Source organism: Thalassophryne amazonica, chromosome 14, assembly GCF_902500255.1.
Source record: "Thalassophryne amazonica chromosome 14, fThaAma1.1, whole genome shotgun sequence".
Lineage (NCBI taxonomy): Eukaryota > Metazoa > Chordata > Actinopteri > Batrachoidiformes > Batrachoididae > Thalassophryne > Thalassophryne amazonica.
In genome coordinates this window covers 11,394,289-11,416,609 of record NC_047116.1, presented here as the reverse complement: position 1 = coordinate 11,416,609, position 22,321 = coordinate 11,394,289, and the positions used below count along the sequence as shown (strand labels likewise).

Sequence of the window (22,321 nt, the reverse complement as noted above, 5' to 3'; positions counted from 1 at the left end):
AACAACCGAAATACATCCATTAATGCATTGATTGGCAGAGTAAACTACACATAGTAAATATAAATTCTTACCTGTTAGTTTCAGTGTGATTCATCTGAATAAATAGTCCACATAAAGCATCCTTTTTTTAAATCCAAAACGGTGTCTAAACGTGAAGAAAAGTCCCTCCCTCTGTGCACACAGCTGTGCCGTGAGAGCTCCTCTCCCACAGAGTCTTGGTGATTTAAATTACAGCCACAATGAAATAAAATAATGTTAAAATTAGTCTGTTTTGTTTTTGTGTCGAGTGGACAAGCCACTGTAATGTCCAAAGTGAACCTAAACTACACTACCCACAATGCTCCCTGCGTCGACCGGCCAATCACATTTTGTGCTAAATGATGATGTCATCAGCAACTGACAGGCAGCCAGTCTGTGGCTATAAACACACAACAAACAGACTAAAATGTTTGATTTTAGGGTTTACAAACGTTTTTATCTGTTAAGTTTTACCAGCAAAAAATGTTATCGGACTGAAAGTTATCGGAAGATAATTGGTCTGATGATGTTTTTAAATTTATCTGAAAAGCTAATCCGATAGCAAAAACATTAGCTTCGATAATTATCTGCTATCGGATTAGCTGAACTATGCCCACCACTGGGTTAGGGGAAGGAGTAGCATTAGGTTATAGTTAAGGTTATGGTTGGGGGGTAGGAGTAGGGTTAGTAATAGTAAGTTTAAAAAAAAAAGTCACGAAAATTGTAATCATTTTGTGACGGGAGGATGGAAAAAAAGTGAGACTGGGCTGTACATTCTTAGTCTTTTCTATATAACATTTATGATTTTCACAGGTTATCTTAATGAAAAATTCATAGTAAAATGAAAAGTAATGGTCAAGTACTTGTATATATCCCACATATTCAGCCAGCAGGCGGGGCAGTGATGACATCACCAAAGACGAGATAGCGCTTCCCCACCTTCCAGAAAAATTAGGAAAATTCATCTTACACTTAGTATTCTTATTCTGATCTCAACTTAACCAAAATGTAAATGCAAATTATAGATACAAAAATGACTTTACCCAGGAAAATTCATACGAATACACACAAAGTACAATGCTTTACTTTTTGTATGATAATATCATACAAATTGTGTCACAAGAATGTTTTTTTCCAAGACTTAAATTTGAACTGGAGCAGATGGCAAAGGTGTGAGGATGCCTGTACTGTGACCATCCTTTCTTATGACCTCTCCTGGGTGCTGTTCTGGGTCCCCTGAATTTGTTCTCCCTCTTCAGATTTCAGTGTTTCACTGTGAAACATCAAATGATGTGTCACTGAAATTCTCTGTGCTTTGGTTTTCACTTTTTACTTTCTAATTTTTTATTTATTTATTTGCTTTATTTGATGAAGTTAAACTCAAACAACAGTTTTGAGTCATATTTCCTTACCCACCATTTCAGTCAGACAACTCGCATTAATGCCTACTTTATGCAGCAGCAGTAGATAGTTTGAATTTCTTGTCTTGGTTTTGATCTCATTATTCCTCACAGATGTGTGTTTTTGACGTTGGGGAGCGATGATTCGATGGACACTTTTCTCCAAACTGGAGCCCGCAGGTGGAGGCGGGGCTGAGCAACAGCAGTGATGTGGATGCAGAAGTAGCACCATTTGACATACAGGGGGGAAGCTGTGAAATTTGCCTCTTAAAGAGCCTGACCAATTAGGAGGGCGTGTTTAGTGGATCATGAAGACAGTTGGAGGTACGTGGTCATTACGTGGTGTCGTATGCAGACCCGCTGGAGTTGTGTGCCTGAACTAGCTCAAAGGCTGACACGGTTTCTCTTCAATGGTGGCAGAAATTTTGCTCGACAGCTACGCTGAGATAAATTTTCCCCCCCGCTTCATCCCGTTCCTTCATGTCTTTCTCAACTTTGGTGACAAAACATTTGTCTCTTCTAGCTTCCATGAAGCGAGACCTGTGTACAGCACAGCTGAGATGATGCAGCCTCGGCCTCAAACTAATGCCACTGAGCATTGAACATTTGGTAAAATGTTCTGCTAACACAATCATCTGTAAGCGGTCCAGGTCCAGGAGATGAAGCAAGGGGGAGAGAAGCACACGCTCCCCTGAACTTCTAAACCCCACCTGTCAGACACATGAGTCTCAGCCAGGACCTAAAAAGCTTTAGTCTGATTATGTATGCATGCTAAGCAGCGGCTGACGTGACCTGCCAATTCAAAAAGTCTATCTTTGCATAAAAGTCGATGCCAATAAGGTGTCTCGGCGGTTCAGTTCTGTCCATATGATAAAGTAGCTAAGTATATTTTTCCCCCGTGTCTGCAGCGCGGCGGCAGAACCTTGTCTGTGGAGATGACAATTAGAGTCACTTTCCACCCAGGTTAGGCCAGACAGGCCCTGTCAACCAGCCAGAGAAGACAATGGAGGGAGACAGAGAGTAATATGTGTAGCACTCTGATTCCGCTTCACCTCCTGATCCGTGCACTGACCACCGAAGGGGAGGAGGGCAGAAGGAGCGGAGAGTTGAAAAGTGGAGGCGAACGCGCCGCAGCAGTTAATGTACATTTATTTTGAGCGTTTAAAAATGGGAGCAGGCTGTCAGTGAGTCATTCTTCTATTCTTTCAGTGATTTCTCATATCAGCTTTCACGGCCGCTCAGTGTTCTCCAACCAATAAACGTGCAAAGGAATCAGCTCGCATTATATATATGAAACAACGGAAAATGATCCTGCTCGGCTCTAAATTAAACAGCCGACAGGTAAAGGAGCTTCAGTGCATTTTTACTATTTTATTTCCTCACAGTCCAACACAGCGCTGATCTCAGATCAGCTCCTGAATCTGACTCACATTCAGCCCCAATGTCTTCTTCACAAATTTAAAGCCGAGCAGGCTGTCAAACGTTTTGGCACAGCCGTGCAAACTGTCAGCTTGAGGCCTGGTGCACGCCTCTGCTGCGTTTTCTTTTTTTTTTCCCGCCTAGCGATTAATAATTTACATGGGATTACTCTAAAATTCCACCATTAGCCACAAAGCTGTGTAACATTGATTTGTTGAACTGTCATAATCGCACATCACTCAAAGTAAACAATCACCGAGAGCTGGCGGTGCATGTCTCTTCCTGGGAAGGTGAGGTGGAGGAGGGGAGGAGGTTTTCTTTCCTTTCTGGTGGTTTCCCATCGAGTGGCTCTCTGCAAGTTGAGCAGGAGAGAAAGCTGTAATTGCTGTCAGTCTCTCCTGAGCACAGCCTTAAAGGCAGCTGGTGTTTTGCAGCGCAGGAGTGAGAGCAGTTTGGGCGGCGTGGCTTCCCCTCCAGGCCTCTGGAGGATTTGGCGAGTTCTCCCAGCCCTTCTTGTTTACCGCTCATTGTCAACAGTTTTTGGGTTTGGTGGGGGATCAGAAGGCTAAGAGTCGACCACACTCCCAAACACGCGCAGGTAATTGAAAAGATTGTTCTCAACATGCCAGCTACGATTTGGATGCTTTTCAAGTGGTGAAAGTTTCTCTGGGAAATATTGCACACAAATATCAAAACACAAAATGGTTTTCCAAAAAAAAAAAAACAAACATCAATGCACATATTTTGACATTTCTCTATTTACGCTTCATGGTGTGTCAACCACATTGACACACACACACACATATATATATATAATATACACACACACCAAAACTCTTCTATGCAGACGCTTTAAACCTGGCAGGTTTTGTGTTTGTGCAGGTTTTCTTTGTGTGTGTGTGTGTGTGTGTATGTGTGTGTGTGTGTGTGTGTGTGTGTGTGCGCGCATGTGTGTATTTAGAATGTTTACATATTGGCATTAAACACGCAACCAGTACTGTTCTTCAAGTTTAATTACAGTCAGTCATGTGCTGACATGATACAGATACAGAAAATTTTATCAATCCCAGAAGAACAATTAAGTTTTTGGAGTCCTCTGGTCATCTGCACACATTCATACCAAACAACAGAATTCACGAGTATCAAAGGAGGCAGTATGACATATGGGGGGGGGGTGAAATACATAAATGGGTAAGGCAGGGAGAAAAATACATTCAAGGATAAAAGTCTATTAAATAAGAACAACTAAAACAAGAAGAAAAGACATAAATAAAAACATAATAAATGCATTAAAAACAAGAATGAATCAAGGTAAAGTACATATGCTGCAGATACGGCCTTTTAGTCACCATCTGGAGTTGGTTCCCGGGCACTAGACTGTGGCTGCTCACTGCTCCTAGTGGTTGGACTGTGTTGAAATGTAATTAGGATGGGTTACATACAGAGGACACATTTCATTGTAGCTATGCATGTATATGGACAATGGCCATAAAGGCTTCATTAATATTACTATTATTATTATATTATTATTATTATTGTTATTGTTATTATTGGTGTGGTGTTTATTGCTTTCCACATTAGCATGTTTATTATTTGTTACATTCTTGTTTGTTTTTTTATCATGTGCAATATTGTTTTCTAATGTGCAATATGGGAGACTAATTTCATCATGTAATTTGTTCTACAATAGCAATAAAAGTTATTCTTCTAATTGCACCAGCCAGTTACATTGTGTTATAATACCTGCAAAGCTGCAGCATGAATTTCTGAGAGAGAGAGAGGGGAAAAAAAAGATTTTCAGGTCTGAGTTTCATCTATCGCACTAAAAACACATTTTGTGTGCTACTCCATTATTGTGTATGTGGTGCATTGGGTGGAGGAGTGTGACGTTGAAGCTGGAATTTGTTCAACTGTGATCATGAAGATTTGCTTATGTTTCCACGCTCAGCCTGTGAGTGTAGCGTGTGTGGCGACTATGCTGACAGAGCAGAGGCTAATGCTAAAAGCATACGTACTAGGATTTCCAGAAGTGTGCTGTTTCCTAAGACCAAAGTTAAGAAAAAAACTTTGCATGGAGCAAATGCAACTCATGGCTAAAGTACACAAATGATATGTCAAATGTTTGTGATGTTTCGCAACAATCTGTGTATGGTAATGTGCAACACCACAGAGTGCAAGATGCCAATTCAACAACTACCTGTTGTGAACTGATGCAAGTGTGTGTGTGTGTGTGTGTGTTGTGTGTGTGTGTGTGTGTGTGTGTGTGTGTGGTGTGTGTGTGTGGTGTGTGTGTGTGTGTGTGTGTGTGTGTGTGGTTGTGTGTGTGTGTTTTCTGGTGTTGTCCTGGTCTAAATGGGGTCACACTCGCCCACACCCCTTACAAAAGAGGAAACTAACTCAGATGCGTGTGTCAAAGACGTGCTGGAGGATTTGCTCACCGATCATCGTCAAACTAATCTTGGTTCATGGCAAATTTTACCGCGTTGTTGTCTGTGAGCCCCAAACCACTTTTGACCTAATGGCTCCTCCTTAAGGTGCCCAAACAACACTTATAATCCAGCCTCTTCTGAGTTGTAGCTGTAGGGGTCAATGAAGGATTACACAGGGGTCAAACACACACACCACACACACACCACACATATACATATATATACACATATATTAATACATATATACACATATACATATACATATATATATATATATATATATATATATATACATATACATATACACACACATATATATATATACGTATATATATATATATATATATATACGTATATATATATATACACATATATACATATATACATACATATATACATATATACATACATATATACACACATATATACATATATATACAGATATATATACATATATATACAGATATATACATATATATACACATATATACACATATACATACATATATATACACATATATACACATATACATACATATATATACACATATATACATATATATACAGATATATATACATATATATACAGATATATACATACATATATACACATATATACACATATATACATACACATATACACATATATACACATATATACACATACACATATATACACATATATACATATATATACAGATATATATACATATATATACAGATATATACATACATATATACACATATATACACATATATACATATATATATACACATATATACATATATATACAGATATATATACATATATATACACATATATACACACATATATACACATATATACACATATATACATACATATATATATATACATATATACATATATACATACATATATATACAATATATACACACATATATACACATATATATATATACACATATACATATATATACATATATACACACACACATATATATATATATATACACACATATATATATATATATATACGCGTATATATGTATATATATACACATATATATACATATATATATTATATATACATATTATATATATATACAACCACTGTCAAAAATTATGGAATCACCGCCCTCGGAGGATGTTCATTCAGTTGTTTAATTTTGTAGAAAAAAAAGCAGATCACAAACATGACACAAAACTAAAGTCATTTCAAATGGCAACTTTCTGGCTTTAAGAAACACTATAAGAAATCAGGAAAAAAAATTGTGGCAATCAGTAACGGTTACTTTTTTAGACCAAGCAGAGGGAAAAAAATATGGAATCACTCAATTCTGAGGAAAAAATTATGGAATCATGAAAAACAAAAGAATGCTCCAACACATCAACTAGTATTTTGTTGCACCACCTCTGGCTTTTATAACAGCTTACAGTCTCTGAGGCATGGACTTAATGAGTGACAAACAGTACTCTTCATCAATCTGGCTCCAACTTTCTCTGACTGCTGTTGCCAGATCAGCTTTGCAGGTTGGAGCCTTGTCATGGACCATTTTCTTCAACTTCCACCAAAGATTTTCAATTGGATTAAGATCTGGACTATTTGCAGGCCATGACATTGACACTATGTGTCTTTTTGCAAGGAATGTTTTCACAGTTTTTGCTCTATGGCAAGATGCATTATCATCTTGAAAAATGATTTCATCATCCCCAAACATCCTTTCAACTGATGGAATAAGAAAAGTGTCCAAAATATCAACGTAAATTTGTGCATTTATTGATATGTAATGACAGCCATCTCCCCAGTGCCTTTACCTGACATGCAGCCCCATATCATCAATGACTGTGGAAATTTACATGTTCTCTTCAGGCAGTCATCCTTATAAATCTCATTGGAACGGCACCAAACAAAAGTTCCAGCATCATCACCTTGCCCAATGCAGATTCGAGATTCATCACTGAATATGACTTTCATCCAGTCATCCACAGTCCACGATTGCTTTTCCTTAGCCCATTGTAACCTTGTTTTCTTCTGTTTAGGTGTTAATGATGGCTTTCATTTAGTTTTTTCTGTATGTAAATCCCATTTCCTTTAGGCCGGTTTCTTACAGTTCGGTCACAGACGTTGACTCCAGTTTCCTCCCATTGGTTCCTCATTTGTTTTGTTGTGCATTTTCGATTTTTGAGACATTTGCTTTGTTTTCTGTCCTTGACGCTTTGATGTCTTCCTTGGTCTACCAGTATTTTTTGCCTTTAACAACCTTCCCGATGTTGTTTGTATTGGTCCAGAGTTTAGCCACAGCTGACTGTGAACAACCACATCTTTTGCAACATTGCATGATGATTTACCCTCTTTTAAGAGTTTGATAATCCTCTCCTTTGTTTCAATTGACATCTCTCGTGTTGGAGCCATGATTCATGTCAGTCCACTTGGTGCAACAGCTCTCCAAGGTGTGATCACTCCTTTTTAGATGCAGACTAATGAGCAGATCTGATTTGATGCAGGTGTTAGTTTTGGGGATGAAAATTTACAGGGTGATTCCAGAATTTTTTCCTCAGAATTGAGTGATTCCATCTTTTTTCCCTCCTGCTTGGTCTAAAAAGTAACCGTTACTGACTGCCACAATTTTTTCTCCTGATTTCTTATAGTGTTTCTTAAAGCCAGAAAGTTGCCATTTGAAATGACTTTAGTTTTGTGTCACTGTCTGTGATCTGCGTTTTTTTCTACAAAATTAAACAACTGAATGAACCTTCCTCCAAGGCCGGTGATTCCATAATTGTTTGCCAGGGGTTGTATATATATATATATATATATATATTATATATATATATAATATAGATATATATATAGTTACTTTCCGTTGGATGAGACTGGTGCTGGCTCATGCTCCAGCCGTTTCCCTCTACTTCCACCTCCAGTTCCTTGCATACTTCCTAGCGGAGATATTGACAGATCTTGTTGTGTCAGGATATATAATGTCCATCTACCATGAGGATCTGGCATGCTGATGTTAGATGGTTTATACTCTCAACAGCTGTATGACAGAATCGGCATTTATCATTTGTGAGATCCCTGCCATTTTTGAAGCCATTTGTTAGAAGTCCCTGATCTTGTGCTCCAACTATAATTCTTTCTCCACTGAACCAAGTTCTCCATTGTAAGCACCGTATACTGTAGACCCTTCTTTGTCTATGTATACCTTTTTGAGTTCTTCTTGGAATCGGCCAGCCCTTTTGTGCTGTTTCCATCTGTCCATTCGATGTTTTTGTTCTCTTTTGGTGTATTGTTCTCTGGTCTGTCTTGCTAGTTTTGTTGCAGGTGTCAGATCATTGCTTTCTCTTGTAAGAGGTCTCCTCCAAAGTTTTCTGCTACTTTAATAATGGAGGTCTGTTATGACAAGATCTTAATGTGATGTTGCGTTACCTTTTTCATGACTTCTTGAGAACTCTTTAAGTACTGCCTGATACTTATTATAGATGCTTTATAAGCCTGGCTGATTTCTGTAAGACCCAGGCCGCCTTCCTGACGGGGGGGAGGGGCTAGAAGTGTACAGTACCATCTGTTTGGACTCTGTTGTATGGTTTCAATTTCTGTTTGAAGCCTGTACTTAACAAGTTCCTCCAATTTAGGTAAAAAGTATTGGAAATTATTGGTTGAGCTAATCAGATTAATAAATGGAACCGTTTTGAAGGCATTGATGGGTCTCCAAAGTAATGGTCAAACCATTGAATTCTATTGCATCTAACATGTTGTGGCTATACGTTTTTGAAGTTATGATCACACTAATAATATGGTATAACTTTCAATGTGATTGGAGCATTTTAAAGTTTGTCCCTTGTCTAATCCTTCACTGACCCCTACCTGGCTACAGCTGCCACCCTGTGATGGCCACCACACATTCTGAGTCAGCCATGGTTCACTGAGGCTTGATTGGAAGTGTTGTTTTCGTCACCTTAAGCCAAAAACCTGCTAGCCCCACGGCCCTGCTGTGTAAAAAATAAAAATAAATAATAAAAACTGCAGAACATGCAGCTGAGTCTGGCTGTTTTGTCTGGATAGTCACCTCGGTTTGCACACAAAGCAGAAATCACATTCAGGCTATAACGTGTCGCTTTGCATTGTTATTTCCCTTTGCAAACTACATCCCTGCAAAATCTACCACCATCAATGCTGCAAAAATTTCCAACATATAAAAGTAAAAATGTCAAACCCGACAATGTTAATCAACACATTTGAATTAGTTTTGAAAGCTGATGAGTTTTTCAGAGCCTCTGGGACTTCCTGTCAATAAAGGTACAAACTCATTTTATTTTCTCTTTTAAATTCCCATTTGGAGCATTTCCCCAGTAATGCTGCAAAGCTTTACTTTGAAATGCTTCGCTTTGATAAGGAATGAATTAACGCAGCGGCGCGGCACCAGCAGGATATGATGGGCTCCTCGCTTTCCATCTGATACATATTCTAATTGCTGAGCGTTGACCCCGACTCCCCACAACGGGCAGCCGGAGAGATTCTGACCTGTGGTGTGTGTGAATCGATGGGAAGTTGATAAAGCCAAGTTCATTGCTGCCTAACATAAAACAAAGCTGATTTGTTTACCTAGCGAAGCCTGCGCGTGTCAATCCCATTACGGAATGATTTATAGACCAGCACCCAATGAAATTGTTTAAAGCAGATTAGGTAGAGCCAACGATCACCACTAATATGACAAGCTGATATGCTGTGACAGGTAACCAAGCAAACAAGTTCCTGAAATTCAGATTGAATTAGAATCCTAATAATCCTGCAGGGAGCAGCAGATTTAATCAGGAGAGGAGAGGAAGGAAGGAGCAAAACAAAAAAAAAAGCTGGGAAGGAGGTGAGAGAATGGGGGCCGGTCGTCAGCCACATCTTCTCTGATTTTCCTTGTCAAGAACCATCACTTGGAGAAGGAAGAGAAGAAAGTAAGAGGCAGGAAACGTCTGCGTACAGATAGGTGGGCAACAATTACCAGCAAGTTCCAGTCCCGCTTTTTAAAGCTGTCATCGGGACGGCTCCTAAACAATTATTGTGAGGTTTAGTGAAAATCCTGGTTCTTAGAACAAGCAGAATGAATACCTCAAACCTAATGCACATACGTTGACTACAAATGGCCTAAAAATGTATGAAATTCATATGGAACACAACAAACGATGTTCCTGTTCTGCACTGATGTTTTAAGATCGTGATTATCAACGTGCAAATCACACGGGGCTACAGCCAAAATGCTTCAGTAAAAAATATAGTCAAATTTGACTAACTTTATGCCACTGAGTCACACTGACCCAGATTTATGAATCGGGCAGGATGCATGCATTCTAAAGCGAAGGGATACCAACTGAAATCAGTAGTGGCTAAATGCATCTTTGACTGAATCTAGTGATAAACCTTTGGTAAATAGGTTCAATGCTGGAGTGTTTACTTCAGGTGCAGTAGGAAAATGGAGCCATCCATGCTTGCAGACTACTGCTGGACAGTGACAAGAGACGCTCCATTTGATGTACACAGCAGACAGGCCAAGACGTGTTGAGCAGACCCTGAATAAGAACTGATCTCTACTTAAAGATCTACTAGCACGTTGTCCGTAGTGATCCACAGGTTCTAGATTGGATGGTGTTTATAAAATAGGTAGGCAACATTTTTTCAAGGGTGGTAATAAGTTATGCGATGATTTTAACTGAATATGCAGGAAAATTAAATGAGAACATTTTGGGAATAATTGTAGTTATTATTGGGCATATTTAGTTGATATCATGTTTTTGGGCCCCTTCACACAGTGCAAATTTGGTGAAATTGTGCACGAAGTGTGCATGAAGCAGGAATCATATGAAATACGTGTATAATCGTACCGGCCTCTAACGCCTCGTACACCTGTTGCTACAACTATTTGCACACACCAGCGGCTGAAAGACAGCATGTGCGCTGTACGAGCCCATCGAACCCTCTCGCAGCAGGTGTTGGCCAAATTCCAGCTGACACACACGAACATCTAACACCGCTCGTTTGGCACTTAGAAAATGACACTTACAACATTCCTCTGTGAGGCGCATGTCTCTGCCTGCTGTCCTCATGTGGAAATATATAAAACATCTTTCACCTTTGCACCGGGCTGCAGCGGCCGCACACAGCGCACCTCCTCCATGTCCTTGTTGATTTCAGGCATTTTTCTGCACTGATTACATGCCAGCGATGGTAGTACAGTGGTAAAGTTTCTGACTGGCAATCGGAGGTTTTGGAAAGTGCAGGTTTGAATCCCGTGGGTGCATGTATTTTTTATTTTCACAGCAGCTGCACAATGTGGTTACACATCACACAGCTGCTCGCACTGTGATCCCACTTGCACGAAACCGTTGCAGCATGTATTATTTATTTTTTCTTCACAGCAGCTGCACAATGTGGTTACACGTCGCGTAGCTGCTCGCACTGTGTTCCTGCATGCACGAACCATCGCGCAATGTTTTCGTGGTTCACTCATATGAGCTGTCCTGCCGTGAGTCGCCCCGAGTTGTACTTATTTGTACTATGTGTGAAGGGGCCCTTACAAAAGGCAAGACTGAGATATTTCCGTTGTTCAGAGCTTCTGTGGTTACCAGGACCTGATTAATGGTGATGTCAACTTCTCCTTATTGGCTTACCTAATATCCGTAATTTCTCAAAAAACAAATAGTCCTATCATGCATACACATACACAAAGGCCACTTCGCTTTTAATATATAGATGATAATATGGTTTTTTACTTTTGTTCCAAAAAACAAAAACAAAAAACACCCTGAATAGAATGCTAGTTTATTGCAGGAACAGATGGATATTAATTCTATATATTAATTTCCAGTGTTGCCACAGTTACTTTGAAAAGTTACTTTTTTAGTTACTTTATACAGTTACTTCATTAGCAGTTTTATGCTGTTACCTTATTAGAAGCTGCCGACAACTTGTTACATTAGTTACATAAGTAATTTAACTAGTAATCTAACTGGGTTACTCTTAAGATTGAGTAATCAGCAAAGTAACTAATAGTTACTTTTTTGAGTACTCAACCATAAAAATAACCAAGTTAGGTTACTAGTTACTTTATTAGTTACATTCATCAGCTGCTGACAAGTTTTCCGCAGCTGCTAATGAAGTAACTGTATAAAGTAACTAATAAAGTAACTTTTCGAACTTACTCTGGCAAAACTGTTTATTTCACCTAATGAAACGGCCCTAAATCCTAAATAATGTAGCTTTAAATATCCGTTTTAAGACACTTGGTGGCTGCTCATATGTTGCTGAAAAGGTCTGTAATATAAAGTCTAGTGTCTTTTTGATCAAGCCTGGTTCAGATACCGTGGGGGGGTTTGAACGTGCAGCAGTTGAACGTCCTTCGACACTTCAGCATGTCAGTATTTCGAGGCTGTTCGAGGTACACACTCCAAAGAGTGCTGCTCAAGTTTTAACCGATACATTGATTATATTCTGGTGGTGTAATTTCCCAGTCCAAAGTTCTCTCCTTTGCTTCCTCTCCAAGAAAACGCTTCTGTCTTTGTGTGACTTTCTTTCAGAAATTAATTCAGTTAGAAAAAACTGTATTACAATATCATGTATCCCAGGAGAAAATATTGTTTTTATCATTATACAATATGCATGTGGTGTATTGTGTTACATATGAATGTGGAGCCACAAATAGAAATATTAATGTAATTTAATGTGCAAAGACTCGACTAAAGGATTCAAGGAGCCGATGTCCCTCTCTGAATGATAAAAGACTCCCTTAATGGTGTGGATATTGTGTCCAGTGAAATCTTGTTAAGGTCACAGTACAACTGGAACATCAAGTATTTAAACTAGAAAAGTAATCAGAGGGTGTAGTTTAAACCCTCCGTCTCATATCTCCGAGAGTTTCTACATATTCATCATCCGTCTCTGCAGCAGATTGTCCGGTTTATTTGAAAATAATGAGAACAAAATGAGGAATAATGCGTCTTTGCCTGCGCACAGTAAACTGAATGTATCTAAATGATGATATTAATGTTTAACTAGGGCGCGCTGTTTGGACGTTTGAATATGCATGATCGTCATTACATTTTGCAAACAGAAATTTTCCAAATTTTGCGACAGTTATTGTGCATGTTTAATATATCTGCTCCTCATGAGATACAATTAAAAACTTTAGATAGATATTACTCTGTGCGTTATCAGAACCAGGTTCATGTGCAGCAGGAGAGCACGCACGCAGGTGAATTTATGAATTCTACTGTGAAATTATTAGGGCAGCAACAATTCAACAGATTCTCATGACTCGTCTCGTAAATCATATGAAACATGAGTCATATTATATTTTGTGCATATTCCAGCGAATTTCCACACACCTGCGCAACGCATTTCACACTTAATGGTCAGAAATGTGCAGCAATAACAATAGGACACATTTTCGCCAAAATCTGCCATTATTTTGGTCATGTGATCATAGCCTCCTGGCTGATGAATATGTGGGATGTGTTCAGATTTTTCATACATTTTACTACAAATTTTTCATGTGGATAGAAGTAGAAGTAAGTCTGATATAGGCCCTGAGGCCCGTTGGTGCTGGTGTTTATGTCCGGATTCCACAGTGTCAAGTGCATGAGAGTCTACGACTCCCCCTGGATGGGACACCAGTCCAGCACAGGTTACGTCCCCAGTTACAGTTGGGTGGACTGAGCCAATGTAGACTGTCTTGTTAAGAATCCTGGGGTAAAACCCCCCAGACATGAGCACGTTACCCCCATCCTCTACTCTCTGCACTGGCTTCCATCCACTGTCGAATTGATTTTAAATTTTAATGCTTGTTTTTAAAGCTCTTAATGGTCTTGCACCATCATATTTGAGTAATTTATTGGTGTCGGTGAGGTGGGCAGGGTTCTGAGGTCATACAGTCTACGTGTGTTGGAGGTCCTCATATTTTAAACCTGAAACATTGGAGTGGCTTTCTCAGTCATCCTAAAGTCTTTTTAAAACTAAGTTAAAACCTTTTCTTTTAAAAATGGCTTTTAACACTTATCCTTGATTATATTTTGTTCTTGTATATTGTCCTTGTGTTGTCTGTATTTAGTTATACTAAAAAGGATTTTGATCACCCTTTGGGCTGTGTAAAAGGCTATATAAATAAAAGTTAATTGGTTGTTCAAGCACACAGACAGGTAGTATGAGTGGGCTTCGAACCTAGCTGTACATATTGCTCCTTACCAATTCACCTACCTGCTGTTGTGCTCTACACAATATGATAGTTTCTTGTGGATAACCTCTGAACAGTTAATAGATCAGTTTTTAGATAAAAGGATGCCTGGATTGCTTCAAATATACTCTGAGCTGATTTTACTGACTGTTTTTAAAAGTTTTGAATCAGTTGAGTGAAGCTGATATGCTGTTACTTCAACATAGGATCTTCGAACTCACAGAAGTTCAAAGGTAAGCGTGAAACTCCTACAACACACGTCACTGTAACATTAGTATAGCTTTGCCTATTATGTAAAAACAACAAAGCAATGTGTTCGACAATGGCAACAGTATTTGCATTGAACCATCAGATCTCAAATCAAAAGTGTGGAAGTAGTCTGATTCATTATGTACAGTATTTTCTGGAGTACAAGTCACACCAGAGTTTAATTGCACCTGTAAAACAATACCTCTAGAAGAGGAAAATCCAGTATATATAAGTCACACTGGAGGACGTCTTCTTTTTTGTTGTATTATCAGCTCTTTAGTTTGGGATTGTGGTGCATTGTCATCGTGTATTTTATTTATTATTGGAATTCTTGCATTATTAGAGTTTTTTTTGGTTGTTGTTTAGTGCTTTGATTTCTGGTAAAATCCAACATAAATTGTCATTATAGTTATTCTTATCAATGTCAAATGTGATATTTCAGTATATAAGTTGCACTGGTGTATACGTTGCAGGGTTTCCCAAATGAGTAAAAAAAGAAACATGATTTGAACATGGCAATTTAATTGGACTTTTGAAAAAACTGGTAAAATTAAGCATTGTTTAAAAGTGCATTCAATAGCCATTTTCTGATCTTGGATTTGAAACTGTGTATTTAGCTACTGGAATCAAGATCCTCAGTCATCTAGAAGCAGAAATATTGGAAAAACACCCATTTTAAGTTGCATTTTTACAAATCCTACAGGGTTGTTTCTTAAATCGCCGCAAAATTCCAACAAATGTTGCCACCAGCACCTGAACATAGTGAATCTGACTAAAGAGATCTGGATTCTACATCTGGATTTGGTTGGTTTTAAACTCTGTTGAAAAACTATAAAGTACTGCAGCAGGTTGTAGCACAACAAATGGTCAGTTGGTGAGACGACACGGTAAAATCTGTGCAGACCACAAAGAATCTGCTCCGGCCAGCACAAGCAAAGACACACAAGACAAACACGCAGCAATGAAAGACTTTTTCCAACCACAACTTGGCCGCAAGCTTGGACTTATTTGAAGGTAAACAATGGCAATTATATAGAATTGGGTTCTTCTAATTTCCAAATGTCTAAACTAAAGATTTGTATCTGACTGCCTGCAATGCGTCGTCCCTGAATCGTATCGTAGCTGCAGATATGCATCGTATTGCTTTACAAGAGAGTAATGCACCAATTATGTTTAAAATGTGCTACAGTTTAAGATGATGGTGCAAAGGAATCACAAAAATTTTCAAAAGACACAGGCGGTGCTGATGCAGGTCGCTCCAGAGTTGAAGCACTCAGAGAGTGTGGACTGTGCGTGCACATGTCGCTAACAGCCATCAGAACTTTCACTTCCATATACAGATGATGAAGCTGTGATGAAGGCACCGGGGTGGGGAGCAGAGGACAGAAAGGGAAAGTTTCAGATGGGGACCTAATAAGTGAGCCCACAGCCCACTTTCCTCCTCAGTCCTAATGAGGGGTTTGTCACGGCGAGGGTGAGCGGCATGCGCCACAGTGGGCTGGAGTAGAAGAGTAGACGCAGCACAACCGTCAAGCAGATCCCCTGCGTAGTGTGTTTTTTTTAACACCTGCAAATCCCCAACACATTGAAACCAGGCCTCGTTTGATGTGCTATTCTTTTCATGTGGAGACGCGGGAGGGACCAAAGAGCAGGGACCGAGTTGAAAAGAGGCAGGAGGGCGAGGGAGGAGTGCCGGTGTCTATTAGACGTTTTAATAATGTTAATTAATGAATAATAGGGTGTGTAATGCGCTACTTGCTGCATTTTAATCATGTGATTATTTCACTGTTGCTCTGTCAGGGGAAGGCCGCCGAACTTTTGTTGCATTCCACTCAAACACGCAAAGCTGCACAACTGCATCCCCAACACAGTGCAAAGACTGAGCTGAAGATTTAGCAATTTATGCACGTGGTTTTAGCAAACACTGCTTATAGATTAGCAGTGTAGCAATTCATGCTGGTTGTTTAACAATCCATGATACCACACCTCCTCTGTAACAAATCTACACCCGATGTTAAATAAAATGCCCTTTGTGGTTTAGTAATCTGTGCAAGTAACTTGGGAATGCGTGTCCAGTATTTTGGATTCTGTGATCTTGGCGAGCAGTCTTTGATGAATGTTTAGCAAATGTGCCAGTGGTTTATCAACCCACCAATGTCTCGACCAAGGGTGGGCATGAATGGCCAAGATTATGCAGTTTTTTTAATTTTGTTTGTTTTTTTGTTATTTTTATTTTTATTGTCAGAACAGATCACCTCAGTTTAGCAGTAAAACCACCTGTTGAGGCCATTTCTTTGAAGGAAAACCTGCACCATCTCAGCCCTTCATGACCCACTATTGCCCACCTGTGTTTTGCCAATCTATCCTTATTGTTTCGTAATCCGCACGCATTGTTGAGTAAACTGTGCATGCTGTGCATATGTCCATGACAACCTCTGTCAGCAGTTGAACAAGCCAAGCTCTCAATTTGTAGGTGCAAGTTGACTGGGAATGCTTGTTTAGTGTTTAGCAATCATTAGGCAGGTTGCCATGACCCAAATTACACAATTCGAAGTCATATATTGAAAATTTGCATAATGGAATAGCATGCATTTTGATAAATATGGCAAAAATGGCTTTTTTGGCTTGCATGACATGGTTTTCATAGTATTTGATTTTATTGTGCAAAACTGCAACGAAAACACCATTTTCCAATATTACAGATCACATGGCAGTCTAACATACATGGCACAATAAGTGTGAATTAAGTGAGAGATGGAACGCTTGTTAAACCTTATAAGAGGGTTTGTTATGGAAACACTGGATTTGGCGAAAAAGAAACAACATTTTAATATTTAGCAGGACTTGCCCTGCCATCACCATTACTAATGGCACTGCAGTTCTTGCAAGAGTCTCACTGGAATGACAGGTGGTGCAAGAGATCAACATCCAGCCATTACATTCCATCATATTTCACAAATGTGGTTTGTTGGCATTCTGAAAATATCTCTTAACATTTGTGCAAATCTGTAATAATGGAAGCCCAGTTTATGACCCTGGCTATCAATTGATGCCCTTTATTCTGTAAATCATTCCCAAGTATTTAACAATGGTCTTTGCAATCTGTCAATATCTTGATGGTCTATCATCATTCTTTACTCAGCCATGCCCATTGCTGAGTAAACCATACCTAATAAACTGCCTCTTGTTAACAATCTGTGACCATGACAGTCTCTGTCAGTGAGTGAGCCAAATCCACAATTTAATAATCCATGACCAAAAAACTGATCTGCCTACAGCTTAAACATTGATGATGACATTTATATTTCAGAATATACTCAATTTAGCAATTATTCCACAATGCTTAGCAATCTCTGCTTTTTGAATTCATGCTTCATAGTTTAAGGCCCTGACAAGTGGCAGAAAATGAATGAATGAATGAATGCTCAGAATTTACACTGACACTGCATTTGATATGACACAATACGTTTGTAAAGATTATATCTTCTCAAAAGCAGTTTATGTTCATGCACGAATGTCTCCGGCTTGCATAAAAGGTGATGACCTGAGCACAAGGAGTAATTTTGGATGTGACACACAGATGGCAGTAATTGGGGATTGATCCACCAGCCCTTTGGTTAATTGACAACCACTTCCGATAGCTGAGTTCGTCGCACACATATTTGTACACTGAACACGTCATGAGAGAAAACATGTTCCAGGTGCTCATCTGCATGAACTGCCTCAGGTTTGGACCTGAATGCTGACGTGAAGTGGACGACCCCTCAAGACTGCACTAGTTGTCACCCCCCCCAACCCCAAAAACACGATCTTTGGTGCTATCCAATGGTTTGATGTTTTGGAGTGGCTATACGCCCAACCGCTGGTTCAATAAAGTAAATACTTGAGCATATATGCCCAATCACAACCGACCAATGAGCTCACTTGTAAGCTCACTTCCGGTTTCAATGCCGAAGGGGAAAAAAGGTGGATATTTTTGCACCGGCTGCGGGAGGGTTCGCACCCCGCGGAGGGGCTGTAATCTAAAGTGGTTCTGTTTGGCTCATCACAACCAGAGAACTGTGTCAAACTAACATCATCTTACAGCCAACAAGCAGCATTTGTTCAAAAACTGTTTTGTCATCGTTAACAGGCTTCCATTCAAAATGCTTATGAAGTTTGTCTGCTTTCACCCATTACGGTGTTTTCACAGTAATTAAAGACGGCGCCGTTAAATGTGTCAAACATACGCCACAATAGAGCCTTAAAAAGTGGTGTAAAAAACATAGTATAGATGCACAAAATGTGTCAAATACACGATCACGGTTGGGCAAATAAGATAAGACATTATATTTATCTGCCCAACGGTTGTGCATGTAACGTTCAATGTATGACTTATGTGCCCAATGGCTGGGCGAATGAGGTAAGACATTATCTGCCCAACAGTTGGGCGTATAGCCTTTGCCTTAATGTTTTCTAAAGATCAGGCTCCAAACAGCTTCTCCTCCTTCCTCTTCATAATGCGCACCACCCAGTGGGAGTCATTAGTCTGCACTTTGATTTAGTGAATATTACAAGTCAATTCTATGTGTTACCAAGAGACCTGTTGACCCGAGGGTTTCGATGGCCTAAACTAGAAGTCGACTGGTAGTGTTCTGCAATGACTGTGTTCGGTAGCATGTTCCCATTGGCCAGCGTGCAACACAGCAGCCAATCGGAGTCTATTTTATTCACACAGATCATCAACAGTCTGCACCAGTCTCGCTTTGGTTAATAATATCAGCACCAACACAGCGGAAACAGCCAGCCTTTCTTATCACTTACTGTCACACTCAGTGCCTTCATGAAGCAAGTTTTAAAAACATATTTCGCTCTCCTGTGCTTCAAATATGCACCACATCTGTTTCTGACACATGGTGCATGTGATATGCCTTTTTTTTACCAGCCAATCAGGTCGCGATAAATGAGCCAGTCAGTTTTTACTCTTGGTCACAGAGACTGTACAGGTGTGTAACCAGATGGGCAAGGGGCCAAAGCCCACCTTTGAAGATATTTTAAAGACATTTTACACATAATAATAACAATAATCATGATAATAATAATAATAATAATCATCGTCTTTTTTATATATATATATATATATATATATATATATATATATATATATATATATATATATATATATATATATATATATATATATACTCAACAAAAATATAAACGCAACACTTTTGGTTTTGCTCCCATTTTGTATGAGATGAACTCAAAGATCTAAAACTTTTTCCACATACACAATATCACCATTTCCCTCAAATATTGTTCACAAACCAGTCTAAATCTGTGATAGTGAGCACTTCTCCTTTGCTGAGATAATCCATCCCACCTCATAGGTGTGCCATATTAAGATGCTGATTAGACACCATGATTAGTGCACAGGTGTGCCTTAGACTGCCCACGATAAAAGGCCACTCTGAAAGGTGCAGTTTTGTTTTATTGGGGGGGGGGGATACCAGTCAGTATCTGGTGTGACCACCATTTGCCTCATGCAGTGCAACACATCTCCTTCGCATCATCCGTGAAGAGAACACCTCTCCAACGTGCCAAACGGCAGTGAATGTGAGCATTTGCCCACTCAAGTCGATTACGATGACGAACTGGAGTCAGGTCGAGAGCCTGATGAGGACGACGAGCATGCAGATGAGCTTCCCTGAGACGGTTTCTGACAGTTTGTGCAGAAATTCTTTGGTTATGCAAACCGATTGTTCCAGCAGCTGTCCGAGTGGCTGGTCTCAGACAATCTTGGAGGTGAACATGCTGGATGTGGAGGTCCTGGGCTGGTGTGGTTACACGTGGTCTGCGTTTGTGAGGCTGGTTGGATGTACTGCCAAATTCTCTGAAACGCCTTTGGAGACGGCTTATGGTAGAGAAATGAACATTCAATACACGAGCAACAGCTCTGGTTGACATTCCTGCTGTCAGCATGCCAATTGCACGCTCCCTCAAATCTTGCGACATCTGTGGCATTGTGCTGTGTGATAAAACTGCACCTTTCAGAGTGGCCTTTTATTGTGGGCAGTCTAAGGCACACCTGTGCACTAATCATGGTGTCTAATCAGCATCTTGATATGGCACACCTGTGAGGTGGGATGGATTATCTCAGCAAAGGAGAAGTGCTCACTATCACAGATTTAGACTGGTTTGTGAACAATATTTGAGAGAAATGGTGATATTGTGTATGTGGAAAAAGTTTTAGATCTTTGAGTTCATCTCATACAAAATGGGAGCAAAACCAAAAGTGTTGCATTTATATTTTTGTTGAGTGTATATATATATACAAAGTCTGTGATAAAAGTAACGGACCTTATTATTTTTTTCAAAAACCATATGGATTTGAATCACGTGTGATTACATCAGACATGCTTGAACCCTCATGGGCATGCAAGAGTTTTTTCACACCTGTCGGTTACGTCATTCCCCTGTGGGCAGTCCTTGAGTGAGGAGTGGCCCACCCTCTCGTCGTTTTTTCATTGTTTAGGAATGGCTCAGAAACTGCTGCTTTGTTTGATCAAAATTTTAACGGCTGATGAGAGATTTTGGTCTGGTAGTGTCGCTTTAAGGACGGCCCACGGCACCTGACGGCGATCTGCGCTTCGAGGCAGCAGCGTCTCGCCGTTTCAAGTTGAAAACTTCCACATTTCAGGCTCTGTTGACCCAGGAAGTCGTCAGAGAACAGAGAACTTTCAGAAGAAGTCGGCATGAGGAGTTTATTCGGACATTCCATTGTTAACAGACATTTTGTAATGAAAGAACGTGCGGGCAGAGTCGCATGTCGGGCCGGACCCGACCGCGGGGGGGTCGCGACAGGAAAAACACCTCCGTTGGAAACCTTAACGGGCAAGTTGGAACATGCCCAAGCTGTTAAACAATTTCTCAGTTACTCACTTGTTGAAAGCCATCAAAAGCTGCCTGAATTTTACAAATGGTTTTCAACACGGAGGTGTTTTTCCTGTCGCGGCGCACACAGATTCGCCGAGTCATCATGGAAACGACTCGGCGAATTTGCGTGCACATCTTTCATTAAAAAATGTCCTTAAACAGTGGAATGTCCGCATAAAGTCCTCATGCCGGCCTCTTCTGAATCTTCTCTGTTCTCTCACGACGTCCTGGGTGAATTAAGCCTTAAATTAGGATGTTTTCAGCTCGAAACAGGCCGACGACGGCGCCTGGAAGCGCTGCGCGATGTCCCGCTCCGTGGGAAGTCCTTACAGTGACAGAAACACCCCATAATCTCTCATCAGCCGTTAAACTTTTCACCGAAAACCAGCTTAATTTCTAGAATAGTGTCCATTCGGATATTCCTCACAGGTCCAGAAAAAATTTTGATAAAGCAACGCGCGCCGTCTCGAGCAGCGTGTGAAACAAAGGAATTCAGCTGAGAGGGCGGGACCACATCTCACTCAAGGCCTGCCCACAGGGAAATGACATCACCGACACGCGTGAAAAAACTCACGCATGCGCACGAGGGTTCAAGCATGATTGGTGTAATCGCACGTCATTCAAATCCATATAGTTAAAAAAAAAATAAAAGTGTCGGTTTTTTATCTAATAGACCTCGTATATGCCAATTTAACA

The 22,321-nt window shown here is 39.9% G+C and overlaps 1 long non-coding RNA gene across 1 annotated transcript; it reads right to left on the bottom strand.

The window, feature by feature from the left end:
• Positions 1-8,529: 8,529 nt before the first annotated feature.
• On the bottom strand, positions 8,530-21,863 carry LOC117524706. Its single transcript, XR_004564833.1, has 3 exons — positions 21,850-21,863; positions 14,256-14,260; positions 8,530-8,716 (listed from the first exon to the last, which is right to left on the bottom strand). It is a non-coding gene; the product is annotated as an uncharacterized LOC117524706 (long non-coding RNA).
• Positions 21,864-22,321: the final 458 nt, after the last annotated feature.